Source organism: Citrus sinensis, chromosome 5 (genome assembly GCF_022201045.2).
Source record: "Citrus sinensis cultivar Valencia sweet orange chromosome 5, DVS_A1.0, whole genome shotgun sequence".
NCBI lineage: Eukaryota > Viridiplantae > Streptophyta > Magnoliopsida > Sapindales > Rutaceae > Citrus > Citrus sinensis.
This window is the reverse complement of record NC_068560.1, coordinates 29,156,838-29,170,059: the sequence shown is the minus strand read 5'-3', so window position 1 is coordinate 29,170,059 and position 13,222 is coordinate 29,156,838.

Here is a 13,222-nt window from a genome sequence, read left to right as displayed (position 1 = left end):
GGTTATCCGCCGAATTCAGAATGGTACGAGGCTTTACGAGAGGCCTTATGGTGCATTTCTAAGAGCCACAGCATAGCCCCACCCAAAAATACTGCCCTGAAGGTCGGGAAGCCAAAAGGCCCCAGGGGCTCCAAGACGGGTGGGCATAGCCTTAGTGAGGGGCACGGGCGAAGTTCGTCCGCCGGACTTGGAATGGGGCGAGGCTTTACGAGAGATCTCGGTGTGCCCATGGGGAGTCGAGGGCACAGCCGCGCCTAAAAATAGTGCCCCAAGGTCGGGATACCAAAAAGGCCCCAGGGGCCCCAAAACGGGTGGGCTATAGCCTTGGTGGGGGGTGCGGGCGAAGTTCGTCCGTCGGACTCGGAATGGGGTGAGGCTTTGCGAGGGGCCTTGATGTGCCCACGGGGAGTCGCGGTAATAGCCGCGCCCAAAAATAGCGCCCCAAGTTCGGAGTGCCAAAAAGGCTCCAGAGGCCTCGAGACGGGTGGGCTATAGCCTTTGTGGGGAGCGCGGGTGAAGTTTGTCCGCCGGATTTGGAATGGGGCGAGACTTTGCGAGGGGCTTTGGTGTGCCTGCGGGAGTTGTGGGCATGACCGCGCTAAAAATAAGCCTGATTATGAGTAGGGGTGAGCAAAATACCCGACCCGACCTAACCCGACCCGATCCGACCCGAAAACTTTCGGGTTCGGATCAGATCGGGTTGTTAATATAACCCGATCAGATGAAATATTACAGACCCGATCGGGTTGTGATCGGATCAGATAAAACCCGATCGGGTTGCTTTAAAAAAAAAAATCTACAGCCAAACGCCCAAACACACGCACACGGCACACAACACACCACACATAATCACACAAATGACTGAAATCACTGAAATCACATACTCAAAAGGTTACACTTTACAGTTTACACAAACACAAAACACACAAAAGCAAAAAAATCACAACACCCAACCCGTGAACCCACCCTCAAGAAGCAAGAAAAAATTCTCTCCTTCCCGCAATCTGCTGCTGCCATGTTGCGAGTCCAGCCATCTGCTGCTGCGTCAGCGATCTGCTGTTTCCGTGCTGTTGTCCTGTTCCTGCCGTGTTGCGTCTAGCCATCTACTGCTGCGTCCACAATCTGCTGCCACCGTGTTGCGTCAAGCGATCGCGAGGAAATTGCTGCGCGTCCAGCGGTGCGCAAGTTGCTGCTGCACGCCCACCGATCTGCTGCCGAAAACCCAGCCGCCGATCTGCTGCTCCAAGGCTCAAGCTCCAACCCGACCTGAGTTTCTCCTTTAGTCCCTTATGTGTTTTGAATTTTGAAGCTTTCATGGTGTATTGGTATATATGTTTTGAATTGACCCGTTTTTATCAACCCGAATTGGTTTAACTTGACCCGAATTCAATATGATCCATTTTTAATCCAAACCGATTCAACCCGAATTCAACCCGATTTTTGACCCGATCCGAATATATATCGGATCGGATCGGGTCGGGTTGTAAATTCGAGTTGTATTCGGATCAATGTTTGCACAACCTGAATAACCCGAAACCTGATCGGGTTGACCCGAACTCCACCCGAATCCGATTTTTCCCACCCCTAATTATGAGTTAGCCTTGGTGGGGCCCGCGGCAACCCCCGGAAGTCCCGCCGGAAATCACGCCAGAAGGAGTCCATTCGAGAGGAAAGGAAAAGAAAAAAGAAAAAAAAAGAGGAAAAAGAGTCCAGCCGAGAGGGAAGAGACAAAAAAAAAAAAGAGGAAGAGGGGAGTTGACTGAAAGAAGAAAAAAGAAAAGAGATAGATAAGAAAGAGAAGAAATAAACTATTAATTATAAAATATAATATGAAGTAGGTTATTTAACACAAATCAAATAAATAAATTGCAATTGTAAAATTAATGATATATAATATAACACTAATAAATAACACAACTAAATACATATACGTAAGTGAATATCATAGGTACATCAATAAACTCATTGGTGAGATTACTTGTAACCTAAAAAATACTTGATTACACATATTTTAATAAAATTTAATATCTTATATCAAAATACTCATTATTTTATATAATATTAAGGACCATTGAATAATTGATAATAAAATATATATTATTATTAACACTCATTTAACATATATATTCTCTGAATTTTTTGTTCAGGATTTCTTTATAATACTTTATGAGTTTTTACAACATTGATAATAGGATTGTTGTGGACTCTTGGATGTTAGGGTTTTCATGTTTACCATTCATTTGATACAGTGAATAAAAAATTAGCTATTTAAATCATAACAAGTAATCTTCATGTTGCACGTAAATATAGATTTTTATATTTTTAATTAATTGATAAAAGAAATTTTATATTATAATAAATAAAAATCTCACAATCGATGATGGGATCATTGGATTTAATATTAGAATCTTCACCCTTAATTTAATTTTAGTGGATAAGTAATTATGTAACAAGTAATCTGCAAGTTGTGATATTTCTTCATATTTTAAATTATTCTATATCTAATCAATTGATGAATATTTTAAATCATCAAAAAATGAAAGAAATACAAGTAATTTTGGAATTAAAATTACTATGTATTAATTCTCTTACTTTACAATTTTACATTTTTTTTTACTTTTACATTTAGTATTAGAAATATATTTAGTAGCATTAAAATAAATGTAATTAACAAGTAATATTATTTGAATAATACTTTATATAAAGATATTACATAAAGTATTATAATAATTTGTATTGTATGAATTCAATTACAAACTATTAATACCTAAACAATAATGATAATAGAAGGCATTGTAATAAAATATTTTCTATATGTTTTATTAGTAATACTATGAGTGACAACAAATGATAAATATTTTAGTCACTAATGAAAAATATATATGGCTATATAAATATATAGTGAGAAATATTTTGATTTAAATTTTTAACAAAAAATTAAACTATTAATTTCATGCAATTGAATGGTGGAGGATATGACATTATGAAATTATTCTTTGACTTTCAATATTAACCATTAGACTATGGGATATTAATGACTCAAATGTTGAATCTCTGTTGGCCTACCAGACCCACCAAGGACATCCATTAAATCATATGTCGCTCTAAACTGTAAAGATGAAAAGGGATAGAGTGTGATGCAAGGCAAAGACTAGTAAAACACGATTAATGTAGATTATGCCATATTAGCAAATCCCTCACCTCTTTGCAGGAGCCAAAAATTTCTTTTGTTCCAACCTAAACATAATACACGGGGTGGGAAAAGGTCAACATCAGACTCTTCACCTCAAACTAAACATAAAAAGTAAAAAGCATTATGCGGAAAATGGAAAATAAGGTGGGAAAATTTACCGTTTGAACTTCGCCTCCTGTGAGAACGGCAAGGTCCTTCATGATCCCCTTTTTATCTTCTACATCTTCATGAGGTTTTGCGATATAAATCTTCATCCAATTCAAAAACCCACAATTACTAGGTGATATATGAAACAACATTATGTAACTAAACTAATGTAAATTATTGGGCCTCATCCAACTTCAATATTTGTTTATGCCAAAAACTTTATCTACCTCCAATCCAACAAAATTCCAGTCTTGGATAATTGATGCCACCTCTTCCTCGTCAATATCCTCCGTAATAACCAACAACGGTCGAAAGGAAAAGAAAGGGAAAAAAACAAAAATTATCAATAAAATTTGTCAATAAATAATATTAACTTTCCGAATTAAAAACAAATCCTCTTACAAATTTAAGATTTAATTCCATTGCTGCATGAAAAATCTCACTCCTTGAAATTTTATTCTCATGGATTAGAATGAACGGATTTCTGAGAACCTAACAAAATGAAACCAACAGTTGCATCAATACCAATATTGATGCAATGTCATGCATTTAGTTAAAACCAATACAATCCCTTTTAACAGAAAACAAAAACTATAGCACTGGCCAATAACATGTGAGGCTATTTGAACTTAAGTAGAAAGTGAAATAACAGTATGTCAAATATTGTGATTTAACCAAAACAATACATTGAAATGCTTACACATGATTTCTCCTCCATATTGGTGATGAAGATAGGGGATACAAGGCCAAAGTCAAAATTTTATCCATTAACCTTAAATATTATCTCGTGACTAGTAATTGTTAAGTAATTAGTTATTTATCCACTAATTTAAATCAATGGTAATGATTAAAACATTTAAATTCAAAAGTCCATAACAAACTAGGGATGGCAAAATCCTTCACGGGTTTAGAGCTCTATGGGGCCCCACCTTAAATAGGGTGAATTTTGAACAATTTTTAAGAAATGAGATGGGGAATGAGGAAAAAGTGACCCCCAAATTCTTAGTCAAGTAGAGTTTGGTTTTGTACCCCCCACCCCCACCCCAACCCCAACCCCAACCCCAACCCCAATCCGTATTATACATGAATATTTTTTTAATTTTTGTTTAATAAATTGTGTAAATTTATCTATTTACTAAAAATTATTTATAAAAAATTAACATAATTTTTTGAAATTTAGAGGGAAAAATTTTTAATTTACTGAAATTATTTATTCACGTCTATTATAAAATAAATAAATGGAGAATGGGAGTGCGGATGGAGAAATCATCATTCCCTACATAAGAATTCTTCATCCCCACCCCACTAAATTTATTGAGGAATGAGGTGGGGAGTAGGGTAGGCCTCCCCATCCCCCACCCCCGTTGCCATCCCTATAACAAACCCATTATTAATGATATAAAAATTCATACGTCATCATAGAAAAATCCTAAAAGTCATATGTTTTAGTTATATTACTCTCTTTCTACCTAGAATGTGTAATTACTAAATGGCGTCATTTTGTCAAATAATTAATCAATAAGCAATAAGAAGACGATGAGAATGGGCTACAGTTGGATTGTAACATATGTCGAATTAAATTTTGTAAATACATTGTATATAGTAGCAAGGAAGAAAAGTAAGCATTTTGTGCTATAAGTATAGTAATTGACATAATTACTGCTACAGTTCTGTAGACATCACTTGATGCATGCATGCCGATATTATATATTGTATTGTATTGTATTGGTGTAAGGCAAATTAGCAAACAAGATCCTGTAAGCATTGCCATATACCCATTGAAAAGTAAGCACTCTTTGTCCGTCATTATTAATAAGACATTGAAGCCCCCTGCACAATTAACACAATTGCTCAAAATTAATTATAATGAACAAAAGTGTACCTCTTTGGCTGGTGTAGCTGCAACCAGAATTGAGTGCTTTCCTTATGTCCTTAACAGTTGCCTTGTTGTAGAAGTTGAAGTTCGATAACAACTTTTCAACACAATCAAGCATGACATGTGTTTCCTTAAAGCAAAGTCCATTGCAGAATAAATCAGTGGCTCCAGGAGGCACATTTATGTTTCCGCTTTCATTCAATCTATACTGCTTATCACAACCAGTTATTTAAATCTGTGAAAACAAAATCATGAGAGAAAATAGCAATTAATTAACATATTTAAGCAAATTAAAGAACAAGATCAAGAGATTAATTATCACTCGCAAATCTATCATTGAAACATAAATAGGCGTTGGCAAGTGCTTCCGCCGGGTTGTTGGCTGCATATGATCCTGTTCGTGCATACATGAGTTATGAATAGCTTGATGAGAAATTAACAAATATATATACTGAATAATTAAAGAGAAGAAGCACACATAGTTTTGCGAGGCAACTATATATATGATGATAATGACCTGAGAAGCAGCAGCAGCAAGATATGGCCATGAAGATCAAAATAATGGACATGATGAATGAATTTAGTTTTGGGAAAACTGAGTGCGTCATAATGATTAAGAAGCTGTAACCTCTAAGCAATAAGAAATATCTGCTAGTTGATGATGAAGTTTATATAAATGGATAATTAATTTTATAAAACTCATAGTATTGGCATAATCTAAATTTACACACACTAATTTATGTCTACTATTTATCTCCCTACTGTTTTTATAATGGCCAATGATCCCCTTAATAGCATAATTTTACAATATTACCTTTATTTTCAATTACATTTTTATTCATATTTATTATAAATTAAAAAAAATCACATAAATCCTAATTAAAATTAAAAAATATCACATGAATCGTAATTAAAATTAAAAAATTAAGTAATAAACATAAGAAATATATGTTTTAATGCGAAAAAAATTAATCATAAAAACATTTTTTATAATTTTTTATTTAGGATTTAATCGTATAGGGATAATTTTATATTCAATTTCTTATTCGGGAAAGGGACTGAGAAATTTTTTTACCCAATTTCTTATTCGGGGAGGGGACGGGGATGAGGTGGAATCCTCATCCCCTACCCATTTCCCCATTTTAATTTTTTTTTAATTTTTTTAAAATTACTAGTAAATAAATAATAAAATTTAAATTATAAAATTATAATTATTGGTAAAAATAAAAAATATCAAAATATTTATATTATTAAACTTTTAGGCCTAATTAACTAATTAAAGTACTAAATTTTTATTTATGACAATAAAAAGATCGAGTAAATTCTATTAGCCCAATTTTTTTAATTTTAATATTCTTTAAATATTTTAAACTTAAATCTATTTTTTATTTATTTTTCGATGTTATAATTGCCCACAGCGAATCACAATTTTAATATCTAATCTAATATTTGTTCTTGATTTGCTCCGATTTAACTATTGTGTTGTAAAGGGAATAGTCCACATTTATAAAGTGCCCATACCACCACTGAAAAAGTTAATTTTGAATTTAAATTCGATTTTATTTGTAACAATTTTGTATTAGACTATTAATTTTTTCATGATAGTTTGTAAAAGAAGTTTTGTATCCCTTGCATGATGCGTTACTTACTAATTTAATGTATGTGACTTTTGTAATGGATATTAATGTAAGATATATTTCGAACTTTACTTTTATTTGAATTTTTTATTTTAATATGATTAACTCAAAATCGAAAATAAAAAAAAAATGTATTAGTTATTCGGGAATTGGGGACCCTCGGAGATCCCCTGTTATTATTCGGGAAGGAGATGAGGATTCTCTCAAGTAATTTTGATGGGGACGGGGACATACGCAAAATATCGAGGATGGGTACGGGGAGATTGGTCTCCTCCCCTCCCCTCCCCATTGCCATCCCTAATAAGAGCATTATGGAGGTTAGTTTCAGTTCTTCCTCAATTATCAACTAATTGAGTGGAGACAGTCTCTCCCTTACGAAATGTGAGTGGAGTAGGTACCCCTCGAATATTAGAGAGGGTTTAAAGTATTTGGCCAAGTGCTTCAGTGGGTTAATGTATGTCGGTGGTCCCAGTTGTTTAGTATGATTGTAAATATTGTAATTGTAATGTCTGATTTAATATCAGTAATCACCTGTGTATAACAGAATTAAAAAAAAAAAGCAATAAGAAATATCTGCTAGTTGATGATGAAGTTTATATAAATGGATAATTTTATGAAACTCATAGTATTGGCATAATCTACATTCACACACACACACACACACTAATTAATGCCTACTATTTATCTCCCTGTTGTTTTTATAATAGCCAATAATCCCCTTAATAGCATAATTTTACAACATTACCTTTATTTTCAATTACATTTTTATTCATATTTATTATAAATTAAATAAATCACATGAATCCTAATTAAAATTAAAAATATCACATGAATCGTAATTAAAATAAATCGTAATTACTTCCACAAATTGATTTGATCCTCAATGCTGTCCAATTATTATTCTTTACGTACTTTTCATCGACAATCTCCAATTAATTCCCTATACAATAAAATAATTCAATTAATTAAAAATAACAAAAAAAAATAACTAGCAATTATATAATTAAGGGTAAAATATGTATATAAATTATGCTCATCACCAAATTTAGGCAATATTTACCCAAAGTGAGCGGGTGGCTAAGTACAGGCAAACATGAGAATATCATCAAGAGCAAGATTATTCTCATAATTAATTTTGCTTTGTTGCTTCATATCAACAACACATTATTACAATAAGGTCAAATTTGAATCATTAATGAAGACATAATGTCACAGTTGGATTCAAATTCAACTGCCCGTGTGGAATCTCATGTTTTAACTGAAATGTGGGATCTCAAATTAGAAAATACCTAGATTTATGTATATGTATATGTATATGTGGAGATAATATATAACATTTTTATTTTATTTTTAGGATTTAATTTTGATAAGTAAACTTTTGTTTTTGTTTTTGTTTTTTTTTTAGTTTTTGCAAGTTTAGATTTCAATAGAGCAGAGATTTGGAGAAGGAGATAGGGGTTTGGATTAATCAAAATTTTAATTTTATTTCGAGAAGTAATTCTTTTGTTTTTTGTTTTCTGCAATTATTGGGTTAAATTGTAATAGTCTCAGACCTCGGCTATGATCGTATTCGTGTCCAGGTCCAGCTGAAATAACAATTTACATGTTTATCTACTCAATCAAGATCTACGTCCAATGCATGGCCATTGCCCAAGGTAGACTTGCTCCCTATTGCTATAAGAGGTATATCTCAGATAATTACTCAGTCAAAAATGAGTACTTGGGATTTGGGACTATTAATAACGCTATGTTTCAATGCTGAAACTGGAAACAAATGGGTCAAAATGTGTGCTGCTGTGAATAAACCAAAAAGCAATGCGGGCTTTGTCAAAATTTTGTGAACCAACTTTTGTCAAAACAGCATAACTCTTGTTTAATAATGTTTGACCGACTAAAATTAGTGGTTTATAATCAGACAAAATATTTACCCAGGAGAACGTTTGTGATCATGATTGAGATTTGAGATAAATGGATTAGCCTAAAATGGATCAATCATGAATATACGTTTGGTGAGAGTGCTTGCATGGGATAAAAAGTCCAAAGAGAGAGAGAGAGAGAGAGAGAGAGAGAGAAAGGCTCTTATGGACAATTTTTGTCATTTTGTCACCAGAATCCATATCGATCGTTGTATGGACGGCTGGCTCCGAATGCCAAACCAATCAGTTTTTTTTTTTTCCATCAAGTTCTTGTTTTTATTTTTTTTTTGGAATTAGTTTTTCTCCCATCATTACATTTACATACTGCAACAGTGTGTTGCTGCAGCAAAAAGTAAAAAAGAATAATATTGCCGTACATGTGAATTAACGAGGTCGAGCTGAGAGAGCAAGAGATAGAGTGCGACTGTGAGTTTTTTTTGCTAATGTTGGAAATTAAAGAGACTAAAAGCGTCCAAAATGTTTAAAATTGATTTGCTTGCTAGGGAAGTAAACAAAGACTGGGGGCTTTTGTACGTAGAGAACGACATTAACACTTGATACGTATCATGAAAAAAATTATTAGTTATTTTTCCATCATTCGTAGCATGCTGCAATTGTGTTGTTGCAGCGAAAAGTAGAAAGAATAAGAGCAGTGCTAGCAAGCGACTGTTGCACTCGCTGCCTTTGTAACCGTTTGATGCAACAGCACACAATAGCAGTATTCTCATTTACCAAAATCGTTGGTTATTTTAAAATCAAGTCTCTTCTCATGCTTTCGCAAAGCATTACTCTCACTCCGATGCAAAAACCACTCAGTGGATTGGACCGAAAAGGTTAAATTAACTGAAAATATAATTGGAGATCATGGGGTTAAACTTCAGCACCGAAAAGGTTAAAAATTATGTGGATTGGACCATTCCAATCCAAATGAATTTTGTGTTTGTAAAATTAAATCTCCTTAATTAAATAACAAAAATAAGTCATTTTGGGCAAAACTACCTTTCCTCCATTGTACCAAACACCCAATTTTAGCATCTTACCTAGCAGTCTCTATTATTGAAGGTAAATAATAAAAACTATGAGTTTCAAAAAATTTACACAGTAAGTCCCAATTAAAATATAATAATTTTAAAATTCTAAAAAAATTTATTTAGCCTTTTACTTAAAAGTCCCTATTATTTTCTTTAAATAATAAAAACTACAAGTTTTAATCATTTTATATAATATGCCCCAACTAAAATGTAATAATTTTAAAATTCTAAAAAAGTTATTCTTTCTCTATCTCCTCCTCAATTAGTTTGTCTTACTTTAGATCTTAATTTATCCACTATCAAACATATAATACTTCTAAACTATTCAAAAATAGAGTCTTCTAACCACATAAATTAGATTAATTTCTTAAACATAAAACCTTAGAAAAATAATACTTGCATTCTCTTAAAAGAAATTTATTGTATTTATGTTTTCTTCTTTACCATGGTAATAAGAAAAAAGTTGGATTAAACAATTAAGACAAAAAATGGGGTATGATATCACAGTACAAATTAATCTACTCAAACTATACTATGACCGAATGAACCCCGGTATAAGAAATTAGCTAGAGTGTCAATTAATTAACTCAAACAACACCACGGTAGCCAAATGAATCAATCACCAGCCACGACTAATCCCGGGCAATTAAAAAAATTATTCACAAGTTGTAATACTCTTTGAAACAAAGAAGGCAAATGCTGATAGAGTCGGATGCAGTTTTAGATAAATATTGGACTAAGAAATAGTATTATTATATATTTTATGTGCCAATAGTGGCATAAATATAAATCGTTAGATTCAATCAATGGTTCACAAAATTATCCCTTGGAATTCGTTGACAATATTCCTTTACAAAATTAGCTAGTTAGAATGGACTTCATTCATAATTCAAGATTACATGCTATTATACTTGCAAATGAATTAATTTAATATTTCCCAACAACATGCTTGACATAATGTTAACAATTCAGCTTTATTATGGCAAATTATTCAGCTTCAGTATGGCTAATTAGATGTGTAATGCTGCTACCATCATTATTTTATTGATGTATTTATATTTCTTAATTGATTGTGTTTGGGGAATAAAGATAGGGTGACCAAGATCTCCTCAAAGTAAAGAGTGAGCAAATGGTTGATAGGCAATCAGGAGAAAATTTTAGTGCCTAGAGCAGATAACCACGTCCAGGTGGTAATCTTGATGACCATGAGACGAACACCTCGACCAGGTAGTAATCCTTGAGGCTATGAGCAGACACCTTGACCAGAATATCATGAGCAGATTAGAACCAAGTCGATTGTTCAAAAAACCTCAACCAGCCACAAATTGTCAAGCTCCTCCCAAAAATTCAACCATAACGTCTACGCACACTCAGCTGGTATAATTGCAGCTCAATAACTACTCTGTAACGAGCGCATTAACTCATAATTAAAGCAACACATTAAACCCATCAACGCCAACGCATTGAAGATGGTATGATAATCTCAGATGCTTATAAAAGTACTGAAAAGTTCAGAGAAGGGAAAGAGCTCTCTTTTTCAATTTTGACTCTTTTATTATATTTATCTGAGATTATTTCTTCACTAAAAAATATGAATTATTTTATTTTTATTATTTTTCCTGTAAAAGACCCAGAAACTGACTTGAGTGCCGAAGGGTTCACGCCAAAAAAACTTCCGACGCCTCTGACCGTCTTCTGTGATTTCAGGTATTCGTAGGTTAATCACTAGTGGTCGCAGGACATATTGGCAATTGGCCAACCGATTCTTCACCAAATAAATTTAGTGCTGGTGCAAAAGTCTGATATTAAATCCTAATCGACTAGATCAGATTTCGACATATCTATATTTTTTTTCTTGAAACGAATGGTTATAATTTGCACGGCATAATTTTCAATAACTGTTGAAAAGTGCTAGAAGTATCAAATGGATAGCACAGATTGTTTAGGGCAAGTGCTAGCCTGAGGCTAGCTCTTATTGTTTCCTTGGACACAAAATGCTTATAGGCGGCTAAGAACAAAATAGCATGATGTTTATACATAGTTTGAGCTTTAGAGCATTCTCCTAACAGGGTTGTAAACCATGACTTTGAATAAAATGGAAGCATTATGAAAAAAAAAAATCAATTCATCCTTCTTCTATCAATTTCGAAAATACTATATGGCAAATAAAAGGATCGAAGTCTTAAAGCCTGTTCAAGGCGAGACAATGGACATAAATTTACCTGCTCATGCTAGAACAGATTAAGCCGAGCAAATAGTCAATTTCAGAAATTTACCTTTTAATTTTGTAGTATTCTATCTTTAGCTGTATTAGCATTTAGCAAATTATTTTGAGATTTCTGCAGGAGTACATTTGACCTTAGGCATAGACATTGTAAATCAAGATATTGCTTGCGCCCATGCCGTATGCCACCCACGCACGCTCTTGTGCTCGCTGCCCAACATCAACTCCATCACTTCTAAAGAACTAGTTTGACTACTATCAATTTTCGACTCTCTTTTAACCAAACGATTTGTTGAATCACGTTCCCAAACACTCATAAACTAACTAGACAAGGAAAGAAAGAAAAATAAAATAAATTAAACCAACAATAATGAGAATAAACAAAACAGAAAAATAAAAGCAATCAAACAATCAAAAATGAATTTAAAGACAAATAAAAGTTTTTTTGTGTTTTTTAATTAAAAAATAAAAGACAACTTAAATTATAACTAGTGGAAGAATCAAATCAACCTAGATTAAACTGACTTTCTGGCACAATCCCCGGCAACGGCGCCAAAAACTTGTTGTGAAAATTTTAATATACTCGCAAGTGCACGAATCTAGAAATAGAATAGTGGTAACGAGGTCGATCCCACAGGGATTGTTATAAATTGAAAAGTCTAATTTAAATCTAAAATTAATATCAATTCTAACCTAGTTGACCAAATTGAGTTTCTAAGAAAATTAAACCAATTAAACTAAGAAAGCAATTAAAATAAAGGAGAATTCAATAAGATAAGAATTACTAAGGTTTCAGAATCCACCATTATTCAACTAGTAATTATCAAATTATTAATTAATCCCCAATTTTAGAGTGACAATTCGAAATCAATCTATGTCATCTCATGGATATAACAATTAAGCCCAAGTAATTAAATCTAATATAGGTTCTTTTTCTGCTTAATAATATGACATCTAAGCATCCCATGTAAACATATTGAATAACAAAGAGTCAAAGTTTTCCTAAACACTCTATGTAAACAATTTAATGAAAGACATAAAATCAAAGATAATCATGTATAAACTTTATAGATCCAAGCATAGAATTAATCGAATATTAATCCTAACAATCAATAATGCATGACAGAATTGATGAAAAAATTTTAATAACATTCAATTAATCATGTGAAATGAAAATCATAATCATCAAAGAACATAT